Source organism: Staurois parvus, unplaced genomic scaffold (genome assembly GCF_062004578.1).
Source record: "Staurois parvus isolate SC_StPar_1 unplaced genomic scaffold, SC_StPar_1.0 ptg000454l, whole genome shotgun sequence".
Lineage (NCBI taxonomy): Eukaryota > Metazoa > Chordata > Amphibia > Anura > Ranidae > Staurois > Staurois parvus.
Genome location: NW_028318250.1, coordinates 10,827,650 through 10,848,196, shown reverse-complemented (window position 1 = coordinate 10,848,196; position 20,547 = coordinate 10,827,650). Strand labels below are relative to the sequence as shown.

The following is a 20,547-nucleotide window of genomic DNA, read 5'->3' as shown; positions in this document are numbered from 1 at the left end:
TGGTTGAAAGATTCCAATGGCTGAGCCTCCATCCTGGGTGAGTGAGCTCACCATCCACTGTCTGTGACTAAAATCTTCACCATCCTTTTGTCTCCTGCCTCGGAATCTGTACACTAATGTAAGGAGGATTCAGATGTAAGGGGTGCTCTGCAGACTCTGATGTAAAGGGGGCTTTGATGAGCAGAGCCCCCCTTACATAAATGTACAGGGAGGATTCTGTGGATTCTGATGTAAAGGGAGTGCTGCATGGATCCAGATGCAAAGGGGTATTTATGCAGATTCAGATGTAAAGTGTAAACTCTGCTGATACAGATGTAAATAGCGAACTCTGCAATATCAAATGTAAAGGGTAGCTCTGTATATTCAGATGTAAGAGGTAACTCTGCAGATTCAGATGTAAGGCGAAACTTTGCTTATTCAGATATAAAGGGGCAACTCTTAAGATTCAGATGTAAAAGGGAACTCTGTGGATTCAGATATAAAGGGGGAACTCCATGGATTCAGATGTAAAGAGTGATCTCTGTGGATTCAGATGCGAAGGGAAACTTTGCGTATTCAGATATAAAGGGATAACTCTGCAGATTCAGATATAAAAGGGAACTCTGCGGATTCTGATGTAAACGGGGAACTCCATGGATCCAGATGTAAAGGGGTATCTTTGCAGATTCAGATGTAAAGTGGGAACTCTGCTAATTCAGATGTAAATAGGTAGCTTTTCAAATTCAATGTAAAGGGTAACTCTGCAGATTCAGATGAAAGGGGAAACTTGTGGATTCAGATGTAAGGGGAAACTTTGCGGATTCAGATGTAAAAGAGGAACTCTGCAGATTCAGATGTAAAGGGGAAAGCTGACATTTCAGTAGACATGTTAGGAAGAGTCATGTTCAGAGTATCAAAACAGGCCAGCCGACACAAGAGAGAAAAATTTCCAGTGCAAAAACTCCAAAGGAAACACCATCAAAATGTTTGCATATAAACATGCTGGAATACTATGTGTTGTAAAGTGCTAGTAGAAACAAAAGTAATTATGCTCCCTGTATGCTCTTTAAAACTGGAGCATGCCTGTATCCTTGAACAGAACTTTGAACATAAAATCAACTGTGGTTGTGAAAAATGCATAAGGAGAGATCAACAGCATATATAAAAAATGCAGGTAAATAAAGGTTTTCTCCCTGTACAGGACATCAGGATTTTCTGAGGCATCTGACCATTCCAATGGGGGTCACAGAAAGAGATAAAGCTGTGGACTGGACACCCGACGACCCCAGCAGACGTTTAGAGACAACACCAGCCCACATGTGCAGTCTCAGGGATAAGTTGTCCAGTGGATAAAAATGGACATAGTGGAGGAGATTTACTAAAAATGTAGAACTCAGAATCTGGTGCAGCTACACACGGTAGCCAATCAGCTTGTTCACTTGTTTACTTAAGCTTTGACAATAAAACCTGGAAGCTGTTTTTTTTCTATGCAGAGCTGTACCAGCTTATTAAAGTGGTATTAAAGTGGAATTTCCCCACAGTCCCATCCTGCTAGCAAGTATTATAGACACAAAAAAAATGCAGTGAGATTATCTCTATAACATATAAATCAAGACAAGACATGGGCCCGGATCCCTTTCCCAGGTTGCTTAACAAGTTAAAGTGAAAAAATAAAATATTTTTTAGCACTTGCATATGGCATCCAGCCATTTAGAGGCCTTCTCCAGGGATCTGAAAAATATATATGGACTCCTTTTCTGGATTCTGGGCTTGGCTAGAAATATTATGCTGTACTTTTGAATGTAAAATGTAAAGGGCCTCCAGAGTTCCTGGGTGTCTATAGAATAGTACAGGAAGATGAGGAATTTGGTGCTCTAAATCCTCATACTTTGGCCTCACTGAGGGTAAAGTGCCCTGTCACTGAAGTACCGATTGAAGATAAATGTGCCTGGCTATGCCCCACATCCAGTATTCCCAGGACACAGAAGGTATTCTGCCATTTGTGGTTCTCCACATCATGTTCCCTGGATTTCAATAACTTTAATTTGCATACGGGGGATGCTTGCAGATGAAATATAGAAATGCACTCATGGAATTTATCCTGGTTCTGCTGAGACAGGCTGATGTCTGTTTGCAGATGCTTTCTTAATGAGGTCAGTGCTGTCTGGTAGCCAGTTATAGGGATCAACAACCAAGAAATTGGCTTGCTTGAGAGAGTAGATATCGAACGCCTTAGTTTGTATCACTATATTGCTGCAATTTTCTATATGCATTCCTGCCAATTTTTGGAGATCTTTAAAGTCTCTTGTATGACATAATTTAGCTGTATTTTTTCCCATGTCCAGTGTGATGAGTGAGATGGAAAGTGGATTTGTAGGGGTAAATAGTCCTCTGCACGATAGATATCTTGCTGTTAAAAAGGGATAGGCATCAGAGCTCCTCAGTTAAACATTCAATCTGTTCACCATCTTGGACATGCATCCCTATACCTTAGTAGTAATGACCATTTATTTAGTTCAGTCCTACCCTGGTTAGGTGTGTTAGCGTTGATTGGGGATGGGGGGGGGGGTAAGTGGTAGGTGGCAGGGATGCCCAAGTTTACAGTTTGGCACAGCAGACGTAGGCACTTTAGTGACAAAGACGAAGAGGTGGCTTTTCATTCTATATGTAGTTATTACTACACATTTTTTTCCATCTCCAGTGGAAATAAGTACACCATTCAGAAGCTTATATACACATTGTCCCAATATTTTTATGCCAGGTTAGAGCTTTAAAGGTTGTTTGCTTACAAGTATCAGTAATGAAAATCCAGCTCTAGGTAAAGGTTAAGGTTTGAAGTGTAACATAAACCATGAAATAAAATGTAGTATATTGAATTGTGTTATCAGCTTTCTATAGGGACTTACAAGCTCAAATGTGTGTTCAGGAAGGAGAGAGTATAGGGGGATGTTTTAATGTAAGGAATATTTTGTTTTATGTTAATTGTGAAGAAGATTGTTTTGCATTTGTTCTAAGTGCAGAAGCTCAGAGCCAAGCTCATTATTTCAACAGATACTAAAGTTGTAGGTTTTCAGGATTTATCCCTGAAAATGCGTGTCCCTGCTTTTAAATACTGGGCCGGTTCTGGCTCTCATTTTACATTAAAAGATAACTGCACTTTTAGTACTAACCTTTACAAAAAGTACAGTTGTTCTTTAGTGTTCACTAAGAATTTTTTATCCACCACAGAGAAACATTTTATATGATAAAAAAAAATATTTGTATTCCAATTTAGCACTTCATCATTAAACCTACAGTGCTTTGTGGTTCTAGGAGACACTAAGGCTGACAAACACATTTACTGTAAGCAGGTGTTTTTATTTGAACTTAATGGTGCTAAGCTGCAGTTAGCTTAGATTAATAGATAGTTAAAGCGTTCCACTTTAAGCTTTTGTCCCCCCGCTCCCCATTAAGGATTGGCACCTTTGGGGAATTTGACAGGTACCCGCTCCCAATTCCGCTGCAATTGCCTAGGCCTGTGGGTGCGACTTTGGAAAGTCAGTTCTCCCTTGGGCCTCCTGTCTAGAGTAGGGATGAGTTTGGCTGTTGAATCTTCTTAGGCCTGCTCCTTGATAGTGTGACCACATGGCTGGGCAAAGTCCTGATGAGTCATGTAGGAACTACAGATGTCCTTTAAGGCCAGAGAACTGTGAGTTAGAAATTTTAACCTCAGAGGAGTTTGGCGTCTTTTCCCCAGGGTGCTGGCAGCCAAACTGATAAGTGCTATACAGACAGGATCTATAGTCACAGGGTGTTAGGTTGGCTTAAAGGTACTCCGATAGTGGAGACTGCGGGTACTTTTGTTCTTCTTTTCTCACGTCTTCCAGTCCATAGATGTTCAGTGCTCTTACCCTCTCTTTTTAGTGAGAGTCACTTTACCCCACAATTGTTGTGGCCTACATCCTGAGGTGAAATGCTTGCCTGGTGTCCCATTTGGGGGTTGGGGGGGGGGGGGGACGTGAAGTACAAATGCAAACTTTCCTTAACAATTTATTTTATGTTTACTGTTTTTGTGCTGCGCTGTACTGCACTTCACAGAAAAATGTCTTGCCCCTTTTTTTTTAACAAACTTTTTATTGATTTCTGCAAGGTTCCAACAATAACAACTGGAAGCTTAGCACTCACAGGTGCAGCTATACTGAACAAAAGAAAATGACAAAAATAGTGGGCAACCTCTATTTGCATAGGTGGCAATTGGGAGTTCACCATCTGTTTCCAGTCTCCTTGTGTAGGTGCCGTGGGTTTCTTCCAGTAAAATGTAATTGCCTTTCTAGCATAAAAAAGCAGTAGTCCCAGTAGTGTCTTATCTGCATTTGTGGGCTCAAGGCCATCAATGAGGCCAAGAAGACAGATCCTCATAGACGGGGTGATGGGGACCTGCATAAGTGTGTTGATGGTGCAGGCCAGAGATTTCCAAAACAACTGCACCACCGGCCATGTCCAGAAAATGTGGGAAAAATTACCATCAGCCCAATCACACAATTAGCATGTTGCAGGAACTTTAGGATCCAGACGGTGTACATTGTATGGCGTGAAGTAGGCCCTATGGAGGATTTTGAATTGTATAAGCCAGTCCCTAAGTGAGACTAATTGTTTGAAAGGAGCATTCACATGTCTGTCCAGTCCTCATCATCCATACCCAGTAAATCCGATAGCCACTTTTGTCTAAAACTAGATAAGTCAGGTAGCGCCACTGTTACAAGATGTAAGTAAATCATGGAAGCAGGTTTTTAAGGGGATCAGAGCAAAGAAGGTCTTCCAGGTCTGAACATTTCAGCTGAATAGGCCTATGCTGTCTGAAGGTTGAAAAAAAAATTATGTTTGGAAGTGAACAGAGGTCCTAAATTTCAGTTATATACTTTACAGACATTTTAGCAACAGTTCTTCAAATTTATAGAAGCAGAATTACTTGTCATTTTTTTCACCCAAGACATAAACAGTCAAACCAATGTACATCCCATTCTCTCCTGATAGGATACCCTAAGTTGTCCTTATGAACTGTTTAGAGTTTGCATGTTATTTGTGCAATAGTATGCATGACCTTATGACTAAAGCCTTTCTATTGTTTTACAGTATACTTTACATCTGGTCTATGATGTTCTTTGCCAAAACGCATTTGGGTGGCTGGAGAATCTGCAAGTCAAATCATATGCCTGTGGGAAAAGGTGAGTGTTGTATCTGAATAGGAATTGCAAGGCCAACAGAACCTGCACCTAGATGCAAGGAGATGGGAGACAAATGGTATGGGACACACTGAATTTTTAGCATGGGGTAAGTGATTTCTAGATTTGGGAAGGGATGTCACTGTAGGAGAGGCAGAGAAACAACAGAAAATGTGTGGATGAAGACTGAGAGCAAAGGGAAGGTGAAAAAGGAAGTGTAAAACATAAGGACAAAGTAGTAATATATTGTATGTGGCTGTCACAGTCCCATGTTGAAATTGTGGCCTTCTGCCCTTATACTTATAACCAATTTAAATGTGATTATCCTTAGCTTTGCTTGGTTCCTCTCAAGTGTTTAATGCCTTGGATACAGATCACAATATCTGTGAAGCGCAGGGCATGATCAATGAAATTAAAAATACACACTTCATATAGTGAATTTTTTATCAGTTGTTTGAGGAACATTTTGAACAGTTTAACAAACCTGAAACAGCTTTTAAGAATACAAAATAGCAACATTGCTTGTGAAATACATTTAGATAGCAGAGATACCCACTGAAAATGTCTGTCAATTCTAAGCTCCCATAATTCAGTGCAGTTTTGGCAGGCTATAGTCAATTCTTGCACTTTCAATGAACTATCAGTACTGTTACTGCAGAATGCATAATAGGCACCTTTCAGTTTAAAACACAGGTTCCTACTTAGCTGCAATTTCTGTTTCTACTCGGTTCCTACTTATGTTCCTGTAGGCACACACCACTACATGGAAAACACCTCACTCATCACATTATGTTCTCTAAAAAAATCTAATCCACCAGAAAACAAAAATCTAAAAATGTATACTTTAATAAATCTATAATCCTAGGCAAGGTAATAATATACTGCCTATTATTAAAGTATTTTTTACTTTAAAATAATAGTAAAAAAAAAAATCACTGGAAAATTATAAATTAATATTCTCTTTTAATAATATAAAAGTGAAATAATTCTGTCCCTCTGCAATCATTCGTTAACAACAGAATAAAACATTGAAGGAGAATATGCTGCTGGGCAGGATCTTCTAAGCATGTTGTAGAAGACACACTCTTGATGGATATTTTATCCTCAAAGAGTGGTGGATTCAAAGCAAAGACAGGTTTTAAAATATTTATATATGAAGATTAGTGTCCTTGACAATGGCATTTTTAAATATATACTAACGTACCTCATGTCTCTGTCTTTATTAACCTATTCAGTTCCTAAAGAAATATTTGAAAAAGATTTGTTCATCCAGCTGCAAATTCGTCATGCAAATCTGTCTCTTGAAAAAGGTACATGTTGCCCTTTGAAAATATTTTTTCCTGGTGCATCATGACAGCATACACTGGGTTGTGGTTCCATCTATTCAAGCCAATTGGACTGGTTAGCTATAAGTTTTAAGTGTATCCTACCTGCAGGTAGCCATTGTTTACCAGTATTATCTTCCTCTTTATTGCATCCACCTGGGCTCTTCCATGTCTGTTTGTTCCATTTACTTGCTTATGCTGGGCTCACTGCTGTGTGCTATTTTTTTTTTCATTTTAAACCTGCTGCTTTACTTTTCCTATGGCAGACCATCCACTGATATTTGAGAAAAAGAAAGCATCTGGTTCTAATGCTGTTGTAATATCTTCAGCCCTGAAAGAACCTCAAGATCTTCAGCATGAAGACAAAGGGAGCCCCTAAAGGCCAAAACAGGTCACCATCTAGGCACACACTCCAAGTGAAGTCAGTCAAGGTCATAGTCACATCATTGTCATTCCTGCTATTTGGGATCTTCCTCTCATCATCCCAGCTCCCAATCTCCAAGACATTGCAGGCATCCATCCTGTAGTCTAACAGATGCTGGGTTGGCAGAGGAAAACTATTCTTTAAATACAGAAAATTGTGCAAAACAATAGAAACATATAAATAATCATACAGTAGTATTCACTATTATCTAAATACAAGATAACTAAATACATATAAACAACCAAATGTTTTGCACTGTGCATTCGAATATCCCAAGCCATGTAAGTTGTTATAAATGTGAATGATAAATTACATCATGTGAACAACATAATATATAAATAAAAGACAAAAATATATCCATCAACCAGACTGTGGCCATGAAAGTACAGACTTTTTCTGTGTTCGATCACTCCTGTGCTCCTCCACTACAAATGACATGCCAGCTGCTTACCACATGGATAGAGCCCACAATGTACAAGATATATTTGCACTTTAAAGGTAACCAGAGAAACTCTAGGATGGTCCACACTCCTGCATAATGGCTTCACTTAAGACATTCCCGCCACATAAAGCATGAAAGACAAATACAAGGACTCCATTGTGTCAAACCATAAACCACTGTTTAACATGTATAAGAAAGGTACTTATATATTGTGAAAAGAGACCAGCCTGGAAACACAAATTTGGCTCCACATCTTGGCTCAGCATCAAGTTCCGCCTGACTTTCCTCAAGGGGTGAATGTTGTCCAGGTACACCTTTCCCTGGAAGTCCTTCTCTTAACCAACAATTGGGAAATGCTCATCCAGCATCGAGGCACTCTGCTACATACTCTACAAAGTTTTGGGTGGCTGATCAGTTGATAGAAGAGCTTCCATTCCCCAACCCAAAGAATAGGTTGGGGACTCTTTTGGATATGCATGGAAATTCAGTAGAACTTCCTTGAGAAAAGATCTGTCTTCTGATGGAGAAAGTCAAATGGCTTTGGGTGTGAAGTCTCTTCCAGCAAGACAGTGCCTGAGTATCCTTGGGTCATTATCCTTCTGATGATCCAGTGGGCACAGTGGCACACCCAGGTGTTCCAGGTTTTCTTTCTCAAGCAGTGGGATGGAGTATTCTCTGTTAGCTGATACACATTCCCAGGGTAGTGAAGGAATGACTCTGGTAGTAGACTCATTGGTAAAATCTGGGGAGATATTGATCAATTGTTGTTTCCGAGTTGAACATTATCACACCAGCTAGAAAAGTTGGGGGGCCCATTTTAAGGAGCAGGCTGCCTAAGGTCATTGAACGTTCAGCTCATGAGGCACAACGTCGAAAGTACTCAAACTGAGAGTACAGTTCAAAGGTCCCCTGGAATTCGCTCCTTCGATAAGTAGAGTAAGAGTTATACTGCACCTAGACAACAAACTTGCAGTTGCATACATACAGTGGTGTGTGTGTGAATGGGAGGGGGGGGGGCGGGGGCAGGTAGTCAAAACCTGTTGGTGAAACATGCTAGCTGTTAGCCAACTCATTGAGCTGATCCTTCTTATCCAACAACATGTGGTTCTTCAGTCCACAGATGTTCAATCCATTAACCTGAAGTGGACCTCTCCCTATCTCCCTAGATGGTTTTAGTGGCAGCACTTTGGAATGCAAAATGCGGCAGTTTTAGCTAGAGCACCATACCTGACAGCAGAAGGGATAGACGTCTTACACTGCCAGTGGAACTTTCTATTGGGGTGTATCTATCTGCCAATGCCCCTGATATCCATGTACTTAGCCAGACTCAAACAGACTCCAGTATTAGTAGTTGCAATTACACCATTTTGGCTGGGGAGGCCCTGGTTTTCATCTCTCAGTTGGGCATCACTGTCTCTATCAGTGACACCAGATCTACTCTGACATGGCCAGTTGCCCCCAAAAGACTACATCTGATGGCATGGACGTTGAGCGGTGAAGGCTACTAAGTTAGGGATGCTCAGCAGAGGTAGTGGCTACCTTGCTTTAAGTCAGAAATGTCTCCACGAATAAAACCTACCAAACAATTTGGGCTACATGCATAGATTTCATTGAGCAAAATGTCTTGAACCTTTTATAGCCAGAACCATCTCAGATTCTGCAGTTCTTACAGCTGGGACAGGACAAGGACCTAGGCTCAGATATGATAAAGATATGACAAAGTCTTAGCTTTGTCACAAAATACAGGGGTTAAATGGACCATTAACCCTTTAGTGATGCAATTCCTAATGGCTTGCATGAAGTTAGAACCTCCCAGGAAACCATTGTACCCTAAGTGGGACTTGTCTACGATCATTGAAGCTCTCTTGAAGCCTCCTTTCTATCCTACAGAAGTGGCTACACTTTATAATCCTTTGCTGAAGACTGCATTTCTTGCTGCCATAACCTCTGTGAAAAGTGTGTTAGAGCTGCAGGCTTTGTACACAATGAGTCTCACCTAACGATCTACCTGGACAGAGTAGTTCTAAAATGTTCAAACTGCTTCACCCTTAAGGTAACTTACTCCTTGCACTTTACCCAGAAAGTAAATGTTCCATCTTTTCTTGATAAAGTTGGGAGAACTGCATCCGCTGGATGCTGGGTTGACTCTTAAGGCCTACTTGTCACCCAACTCTTTATTTGGGCAAGTTGAAAATCTGATTTGGTCCCACATAGTTTAAGGAAAGGACAATCAACATTAACACCTACAATAGCTTCCTGGATTGTTGAGACAATCAAAAGAGCCTACTCTTCACAAGACCTTCTTGTTCCAGAAGACATAAGAGCTCATTCAACCAGGGCAGCATATTAGTTTCTTGAAACTAATTGCAAGGCTGCAACATGGTCCTCCTGCAACAGCTTCATGATGCCCTTCAAAGTGGACCCAGCTCATCTCATGACAGTAGAAATCTGTTGTTGGGAAATCTGTTGTGCAGGCTCACATTTATGATACTGGTAATTAAACAGTTTTCTTTCTTGCATCCAGCTGTCTCGCAAGCTATTTCCTAGTGTATGCTGTCATGATGCATCAGGAAATGGAAAATTGTATACTCACCTTTCGGTAAGCTTCCTTTCCTGGTGCATCTTCATGGCAGCATACAGATTCCCACCCTTGTGGTGATAGTTACATAGAATGCTATAGGTAGGATATACCTCATACTTATAGCTAACCAGTCCTATCAGGTTGAGAGTGCGGAGCCACAACTTAGTGCATGTTGCTATGAAGATGCACCAGGAATGGAAAATTATGGAAAGGTGAGTATACAATTTTCCATTTTTGTGGTTTGTTGATTATCCTTATTTCTATAGATTGCCTGCATAACAAGATGCCACAGAAAAAAAGAAGGACTCACCTTTTTCCTATTCCAACATGGAAACAATTTTCAGTGTATAGCTTGCACCAGTTTTGTAAAGGGCTGTCTTTAAAGTGGGACAAAGAGGTCACCTACCCTGTGCCATGTCATTGTTGTGGGGCCCAAAGCAGCTGTTCCTTTGAGCCCATCTCCAACGTCTGGCTGCTCACTACTGTCACTTGTAAATACAGAAGCACTGCTTCTGTATTTATAAGTGAAAGCTCTCCTCTCCCAGCAGCTGATCAGAACCCTCCCTGCTCTACACAATGAACTCTAGGAGGATCTACACAGACAGAAGCTCCTCTCCTGAAACCAGCAGCCCGCACGGACATGCTGTGAATTGTAGCTGCTCTTCTGCAGCCTCAATCCCTGTAGTTTTCTAGGCGGTGGGAGAGGATTTGGGGCAGGAGAAAAGCTCTGTACTGAAAGAAGGGGGGAGAGCTCGGGGGGGGGGGCAAGCTCTGAACTGGATTCTGGTCAGAGAGCTTTGTACTTGGTTGGAGAACTTAGCTGCACACAGCACACCCCTCAACCATGCCATCTGCACATAGCGCACCCCTCAACCCTGCACTCTGCACATAGCGCACCCTTAAACCTTGCACTGTGTATGTGGTGCACTCTTAACAATGTCTCACTGCAGTTTGGTCACACCCACAAGTTAATGCAATGGTATTGATGTGCAGTAACCTCTAGCAACCAATCAATGGATAGTAATGATCTGCTTTAATCTCTTCCAATCTATCAGTGAGCAATTATTATGTGCAGTAATCTTTAGAAAGCAATCAGCAGCAATGATGTGCAGTAACCTCTAGTAACCAACCTGTGAGTGGTAATGATGCACAGTAACCTCTAGAAACCAATCAGTGAGCAGTAATGATGTGTTGTAACCTATACCAACCAATCAGTGAGCAGTCACTGCTCTAAACTCTGCCCTCCAATAATGAAGTACTGGGAAGTGGGTGGGCACAGCTGGTTTCCACATGCTGAGAGCTGGAGCCAGCTGTCAATCAGGCAGCTGGCTGGATCCCGACAATATGACTGGAATCCTTCCAAAGTCTGGAGTGTGTTTCTTTGGTCATACTTCTTTTTTCTTTTTTTGTTTACAAAAGTTTTTATTTTATTTTTTGTTAAGAAATAGACTGCAAAATGTCAGTACAACATCAAGTAAGATATACAACAGGAACAAAGCATGGCTGTAATGTATATTTCAAATGGTACAACCATGTAAATTAAAAAAAGAGAGAAAGAAAGAGAAAAGAAATGAATTACATGAGCAATATAGGTAGAAAGGTAGGCAGAGCTATATAGCTACCAAGAAAATGACTCAATCAACTAAAATACGAGTGAACCTTAGTCAGATAGTAAATGCCTATGAGTTCTCCAAACTTCCCATTTTCTGTCAAATAAGTGCATCTTATCCAATAAGTTGTAATGAATTCTCTCCATGGGCATCACTGCATCAACTCTATGCAGAACTGTGGTCAATGGTACCGTGAGGGATTTCCAATGTAGGGCTATAGCCCATAGGATGGATATACAGATGGTATGGATTAGCCTCATAATCCCAGTCCGAACTCCCGGGATATGGGCTCCTAGTAGGCAAAACTGCATAGACAGATACACCGATGCCTCTGCCACAGCAGAGGCCACTTCAGAGATCTTGTGCCACACCAATGAAAGGCCTGGGCAGTCCCAAAATATATGCACCAGTACCAGAGTACCAGTAAGGCCTCAGCCCCGGAGCAAAGGTGGGACATCTATGTAATCTAGATGAGGTATAATACCACCTGGTTAATATTTTGAGGGCAATCTTATGCACAGAAAGAGATCTAGAGCTCTTACATATATTATCCACCATGGATTTCCAATCTTCATCAGAAAAAGTGACACCACTATCCTCCTCCCACTTCTATCTATAAAGGGGGGAGATGGGAAGGCTGTAACCAAAAATTGGTGATACAAATCTGAAATGAGACCCCTACCCCTGGGAGAGTCACGACTAATACGTTTGAAAAATGAGATCGGGGATGAAGGTATCAGACCAAATTGTGAATTGAAAAAATGTCTAATCTGTCGATAATGATAATATTCACGAAGTGGGATATCAAAAAGTATATGAAGCATCTCAAAAGTGATATAAGATCCTCCTCTTTGAAAGTCAGATAACCTGATAAGGGATCTATCATATCACCAACGGAATGCCTGTGGGGATGAGAATGCTGTGATAAAGTTCGGGTCACCAAAAAATGATGAACCTGGGGAGATAGAGGAGGCAAGATTTAATTTAAGTTTGTATCGGGACCAAAGCATTAGAGATTGGGCAACAATGGAATTATAGATCAATAATAAACGAGGGGGCGTTTTTGACCATAATATGCCTGGAAGATAGTAAGGACAAATAGACTGGGATTGAAATCTGATCCAAGGGACCTGGGAATTAATAGTTGCCCATTGTAATATCTGTGCAAAATGGGCCGACAGGTAGTAAAACCCGAAATTGGGGAGTCCAAAGCCTTCCGCCCATTGCGATCGGTATAGGACAGATGAAGTAAAACGAGGGTGTTTATTACGCCAAATTAAATTATTAATCATCCGTTGAAAGCGATCTAGGAACTCCTTCAAGACTGAGATAGGGAGTGCCCTAAATAAGTAAAGTAATTTAGGCAAGATATTAATTTTTACTGCCGTGACTCTGCCTAAGAATGAGATAGGGTATCCATGCCAGATCTTCAATAGAGTAGCGAGACGAGACACGCATGGCGGGTAATTAATGGCAAATAGTTTTGAGTAGGTGGGAGTGAGGTAAATACCTAGGTATGAGATACGGTCAGTTGCCCAACGAAATGGAAAAGAATTGCAGAGAGATGCACTCAGGGAATCAGTAACATTAATAGGCATAGCTACTGATTTGGTAAAGTGTACAGTAATACCTGATAATGTAGCAAAGTCATTCAATAATGTGCATAAATTCGGCAATGACACTAATGGGTTAGTGAGGAAAAGCATAACATCATCTGCATACATACATAATTTGAAATGCGAAACCAATAATGGATAACCAGAAATGTCTGAGTGTGATCTTATTGCAATTGCCTAGGGTTGCAAAACAAGCGCAAATAATAATGGTGTAAATGGACAGCCTTGACGGGTACCCCTGCCCAGTGTAAAAAAATTCAGAATTGCAACCTGGGAGTCTGATTTTTGTTTTGGGGGAGTCGTACAAAGCATGTACACCAGACAGAAATTCATAATTGAAGCCCATCTTCTGCAGTAGAGAAAACAAATAAGGCCAGAGGACACTATCAAAGGCTTTGTTAATGTCCAGGCTCAGTAACAAAGCTTCTTTAGAGTGCAAACTGGCGTCCTGTATAAAATTTAATGTAAGGCGAATTTTGTCTGTGATAAGTCTGTCCGGGATAAATCCCGATTGGTCCGGTGAGACCAAAGAAGATATAATAGGGGCCAACCTATCTGCCAGAATATGGCTGCAAATTTTCAGATCATGTTCATTACCAAGATTGGTCTATAGTTTTGAGGGAGATGATGGTCTTTTAAGGGTTAAGGCAATAGAGACATATTAGCCAACAGCATCTCCTCGGGGAACCTGCCTCCCTGCAAAACATGATTGAATAACGACAGCAAAAAAGGAGCCAGGCCATGCTTCTCCTTTAATGCATCGTATATCAGCAGTTAAGTGTGAATCCAGCCAAAGTGAACTGTTTCTACTCATAGATAAACTCCACTATCCCTGGGATTAAAATTTTTAGACCTAGGAGAAAACCACTGCAATCATGCTATTCATATATGTCATATATGCTGTTGTTCTTCTATCGCTGTTCCTTTGAGAGTTATATATTTAGTTACACTTCCTGTCCAACCTAGACTCACAACTGTATACTAATGTTTGAGACAATTTAGAATCATTTTCATAATTAAACAGGATTACACAAGCAAGGATGATCAAATCAGAATTGTCGATTCACCAGTTTAAGTTTAACATAAAAATAGTGCAGCGCTAAAAATAGTGATAGTAAAACAGATATGAGTCCACTTAAAGTCTTGGTCATAAGAACGTGTCCAGTGACAAGTGAGGATTCAAAATTGGTGATCCGTGTGGGAACGGCTGAAAAACGCACTCACCAGAAGAAAGACACATAAACGCAGTGTGCATCTAGAGCTCATGGATCCTCAATCCAGAAGGGAATAAAGCTGGTCCAGTTGCAGGAATAGTGGATCCCTCCTCTGTGGATGCAGCAACAGATCCTCCTCTTCCCAGTTAGGTGTAGGATTCCAAGATCAGGATTCTGCAAGCAAAAGCTCCTCAGGGGAGTTTAGGGAAGGACACCCATAGTGTAGTAGGTTATAAAAAGCAGCTTTATTAAAAAATATAGCATCCAATTCAAAGTAGGCAGGTATCATCAAGATGTGTCAGCAAGACAAACTAACCCTGACACTTTGAATAATGGCCGCCGGGCCTCCACGTGGCTCCGGCGGCGTAGCGTCTCGACGTCCAGGCTCCTCCTAGGAGCTTTATTCCCTTCTGCATTGAGGATCCATGAGCTCTAGATGCACACTGCGTTTATGTGTCTTTCTTCTGGTGAGTGCGTTTTTCAGCCGTTCCCACACGGATCACCAATTTTGAATCCTCACTTGTCACTGGACACGTTCTTATGACCAAGACTTTAAGTGGACTCATATCTGTTTTACTATCACTATTTTTAGCGCTGCACTATTTTTATGTTATTCTATTTTAAGTACATATTGGTTGCTTAGAGTGCTTAGCCGCTTTTCAGGATTAGCGCTCACTGTTGCTCTCCCTATTTGATTACCAGTTTAAGTTTGTTCTGAATATCTCTAGGTAGACCTGTTTGATATTCAAAGAATCATACCATTTTAAAGATCCATATCATAATTATTCATTATTTCTATGATTATCTGCAATTTGGGCAATTCTTCATGCATATATGCAGAAGAATTAAACACCTTTCAACTTGCCTATCTGCGGCTTGCCTGGTTTTCAAACCAATTCGCTTACCACTACACACAACAAATTTTAAATTACCGGTAAGCACTTTCATTAAAGATGGTAATGCTTAAAAGCATTCTCATTATAAATGAGAAAGTAAAAACAGACCCCCACCAATCAGTTGTTTTTAAACCTGTTATTCAAAGATACTTGGTGTTTTTATTTTTTTGAGATACAGGTAAGTAGATTCGTTTTCATAATAACTGATTTTGATAGTTTTGTGAGGGGCAATATGACATACCATTGCTAAATAGTGCTATATAATCCACTTCCCACATGCATAAAAAAAGTAGGACTGTGCTAACTATAGAATAGAACCATTTTGTATAGGCAACCTATCATAGTAATCCCCTGATTCAGTTGCTATTGTAGTAAAATAATGATGTATCAAGGTGCAAAAAGTCAGCACTTTGGCTTTTTGGACAGTCTTAAAATCTGAACATTTAGTATTTACATTCGAACCCAAAGGAAATTATTCTTAGCTTAGTGTATGAGGTGAAGCTTTGTTGACTTCTGTCATCCAATTGTGGTAGCACCCAGATATGGCAGAGTTCTCCTTTAAACTCTAACACTTCTAGCAGCCCGGGTTTGTAAAAGCAAAGTTTTCACTCTCCCCCTCCCTTATTTCCTGTGATTAAATGTGTACCAGCTTGTAGCTAGTACCCTTATCTGCAGCTGCTATTTCAAGGTTATATTTTGCAGAGTTTAGAAAGCCTTTTGAGTGTATAGAAAGTGAAAGAAGGAAGGTATGCATTGTGACGTAATCATTGGTATATACGCTTGTAAGACGTTTTCTATAACTCACTTAGCAGATGAGAGCATGAGCCGTCTGTTAGGTCAAACAGTGCTGTTTTTAATAAATCACTTGTTTTTCTCAGAAGTCTGTGTCTGAAGTTTCCCTAGTTTTCCAACATTGCTACTACACAATCATGCACGGACAAAAATGCTTTGTTTCCTTGCATGTGATGGTGTATTCTTTGCAAAGTGAAATTTCACCACATTCACTAAGCTCTGGAGAAAATTCCCTTGTAAAGTGATAAGCTCATTTGCCTTTAAGAAATCAACCCTAAAATGTGTCTGTACTACGTCTGTCCCTTCCCAACTTTCATCTACTTTAAAGCTGAACGACAGGTATAAAATTTTCATTAAAATATATTCTTCAATAGCCCCTTAAGATAAACTGTAATTACACTTTGTATATACCAAATGCCTTTGCAAACCCAGAAAATACCTTGTAAAAGTAACAGTGACTTCATGACTGTGCTGTACATAGCCTGTGCAGATAGCAGAACTGTGGTAGGTTCCTTGTAGGTCCCACCCACTATAGGCTGTCTACGTAAGACTACATGAGGGGGCAGAGACAAGACCAGTCACTCTGCACAAGAAGAGAGAAAAGCAGTGACTGGTCTTTATTACAGGAATCTCCTGCTCAAAGGCATAGTTTCACAGTGGATTACTGCACAGAACTGGAAGAAATACACAAAGCCTGTCAAGATTTAAATAAGAACTCACGTGATTCTTGTATTTAATCAAAATTTTTTATTGGAGTTCAGCTTTAATTCCACACTGTGCAGCAATGACCGCTATTTTCATATGCAGTTATACAGTAACAAATGCTACAGGGAAAAACAGGAAAGACTCATGCTTGCATTTTCTTTTCCATCTATTGTTAAGTGGTGTAGAAGGCCCATAACCTCATTCTACCCTGGCTTCTAGCATGGTTGATCATTGAGGTGGAAAAAAGAGAAAGACAAAGTCCCATTTTTTTATCATGGCTTGGCAGAGCAGCGTATGCATACTTAATCTTGTACACCTGCTCATATTTTTGATGGCTTCAGCAGCTGCCTGGCTGCCACAATAACTTCTGTGTAGCTGAAACAAGGAATAATTCTTAGAAAAGCAAATGTCAAGGCAACCTTACTGACAACATGCATGCTCTTTAGAGATTACTCTTTTTTCTTTTTTAATTAACATCATATTTCCAACCTAAACCTGAACTCCAAGCAAACAACTAGATACACAACTAAAGTACATATGCCTAATTTGTTGTGTCTGCAACAATATCTGTAATTCTGTTTAGCCCCTCTTGTTATCTGAACACTCTTGCTAGACGTAGTTAGGTTGGTGACCTCACTTTTCTCCACCGCAGTTAAGTAATAGTGCTTGGTCACCAGCCCAACCCAGAATGTTAATTAAACAATCAAGTAGTGGCAGCTTACTGATGGGGTCATCTCTGTGCTTTTGTAAGTTCAGGAAGAGACGTTGATTGCACTCTGCATAGCAGTAACCCCTTGAATGTCTCATAGTGCTACCCCTACATTTTCTTACTTGAGTTCTACTGTTCTAAGGACCACAAAAATCCCATATCAAACCAGGTTTAGGCAGCTATGGAAGTTATATGAAAAATACATTGAATTTCAATGAATATATTACCAGATTCAATTGTGTTGATTTATTTGCAAGGTATTCATCTTTAAAAAAAAATTGCCAATTTTTATACATATATGTTAGTATGTTGTTAATGTTATAGTGTGTTACAAAGAAAACACTAGTTATTGTATCATGTGTTACAGTTACTATGCAATATACTGTATTTTTATTCCATTAGTATCATATTGCGCTATTTAGGTTTGTGAAAGGGAGCTGCTGAATAGTATATAAAATAACCAAATCTGTCAGATAGCTGATAGTAACCTTCTGGTGACACATACTGTACATACCCAATCAATGCATACAGTGATTTTCAACAATGCATGGGTCTAGGAGTTAATACTGGAAGAATTGCTGTGATAAACATTTTTAATTGCATAGTGAAAAAAGCAAATAACTGTGATATATTTGGGTATATAATGGAAAATATCATGGCCAATATGAGTAACATGAGCTCACGCAAAGCACGACCAAAGGGTTCAGTTTTAGACCCACCTAAATGTTTCCTCTTTCATCACTGATTACATCATTAATACAGAGGTGGCCTTCATTTTTTTGTAAAAGCCAGTGTACCATACTGTAAGCTTTTTAAATAACAAATCATGTGAGCAGCCATTTTTGTTCTCCCTCTCAGAGTGAGATATTTTAACCACTTCCCTACCGCACTATAGCCGGATGACGGCTACAGTGCGGCCGTCCAGTTCTGGGAGGGTGTCATATGATGTCCTCACAGAATGCGCTCTCTGCGCACCCCAAGAGGCGTGCACCCGGCGCTCTCTGTGATCACTGTGTCCTTTGGACACAGCTGATCACATGACATAATAAAAAGCCAATCACAGCGGCCTTTCACTACGTAATCAGCTGCATCCAATCATAGCTGACCACCATGTAAATACACTTGCTGGTTATCGGCCATACTTTTCTCACGCTGTCACAGCGTGAGGAAAGAACTGCTGATAACCAGTAACTGTCAAAGCAGACATCTTCACTGATAATCAGGGCACTGATTATCAGTGCAAACCCAAAAGTGCCCAACAATGCTGCCCATCAGTGCCCAACAGTCCATCAGTACCCAGCAGTGCTGCCCATCAGTTCCCAACAAGGCTGCCCAGCAGTGTTTCCAATCTGTGTCTGTCAGTGCCGCCTAACAGTGCCACCAGTCAGTGCCCTTCAGTGCTACCTATTAGTGTCCATCAGTGCCGCCTATCAGTGTCCATCATTGTCGCCTATTAGTGCCCATCAGTGCTGCCTGTCAGTGCCACCTCATCAGTGCCCAACAGTGCTGCCTATCAGTGCCCATCAGTGCAGCCTCATCAACACACATTAGTGAAGGAAATTTGCAAATTACTAAATTTTATAAAAGAAACAAATAAAACCTTTTTTTCAGAATCTTTGCTCATTTTTAATTTATAGTGCAAAAAATGAAAAAAAAAAAACAGCGGTGATTAAATACCACCGAAAGAAAGCTCTATTCATGTGAAAAAAATTATAAAACTGCATACGGGTACAGTGTTGCATGACTGTGCAATTGTCATTCAAAATGTGACAGTGATGTGTGCATGTTGAGGCGCACAGTGCGCAGAAGTCACCAACTATCTGCAGAGTCAATAGCTAAAAACCTCCAAACTTCATGTGGCCTTCAGATTAGCACAACAACAGTGCATAAAAAGCTTCATGGAATGGGTTTCCTTCTCTGAGCAGCTGCATCTAAGCCTTACATCACCAAGTGCAATGCAAAGTGTCGGATGCCGTGGCATAAAGCATGACGCCATGGTATTCTAGAGCAGTGGAGACGTGTTCTTTTGATTGACTAATCATGCTTCGCTGTCTGGTAATTCAATGGACATGTCTGGGTTTGGCGGTTGCCAGGAGAATGGTACTTGTTTGATTGCATTGTGACAAGTGTAAACTTTGGTGGTGGGGGGGATTATGGTGTGGGGTTGATTTTCAGGGGTTGGACTTGGTCCCTTAGTTCCAGTGAAGAGAACTCTTAAGGTGTAAGCATACCAAGACATTTTGGACAATTTCATCCTCCCAACTTTGTGTGAACAGTTTGGTGATGGCCCCTTCCTGTTCCAACATGACTGCGCACCAGTGCACAAAGCAAGGTCCATAAAGACATGGATGAGCGAGTTTGGGGTGGAGGAACTTGACTGGCCTGCACAGAATCCTGACTTCAACCCTATAGAACACCTTTGGGGTGAATTAAATCAGAAACTGCAATCCAGGCCTTCTCGTCCAACATCAGTGCCTAACCTCACAAATGCGCTTCTGAAAGAATGGTCAAACATTTCCATAGACACACTCCTAAACCTTATGAACAGCCTTCGCAGAAGAATTGAAGCTGTTATAGCTGCAAAGGGTGAGGCAGCTCAATATTGAACCCTACGGACTGAGACTTGGATGCCTTTAAAGTTCATGTGCATGTAAAGGCAGGTGTCCCAATATAGTATATATGTATATGTATATATATATATATATATATATATATATATATATATATATATATATATATATATATAATATTCTCTTAAGAAAAGCAATGTTTATTAATGCAAAGCTGATTTAGATTTACAGCACTGACAATGGTGTTGTGCTGTTAACTACTCTGCAGCTCAATCAGTGTCCCTTGATCTCTTGTTATACCTATAAAACTTTCAATTTTCGCCTCTGCCTCTCTCCCACAGCTTGCTCCTCCTCCCACATTTTTGCTGTCAGCCCCAATTTGCTGTTACTGTCTCTCAGCAGCGAAGCTGGTAATTCGAAAGTCTCAGTTGATCACGACTCCCGCAGAACAATCTGTAATGTATGTTAACAACCACGTTGTGT

At 40.5% G+C, this 20,547-nt stretch overlaps 1 protein-coding gene across 1 annotated transcript in view; it reads right to left on the bottom strand.

The window, feature by feature from the left end:
* GRIK3 (glutamate ionotropic receptor kainate type subunit 3) overlaps positions 1-20,547 on the bottom strand; it is a 708,422-nt gene that overhangs the window by 155,025 nt on the left and 532,850 nt on the right. The window lies entirely within an intron of this gene.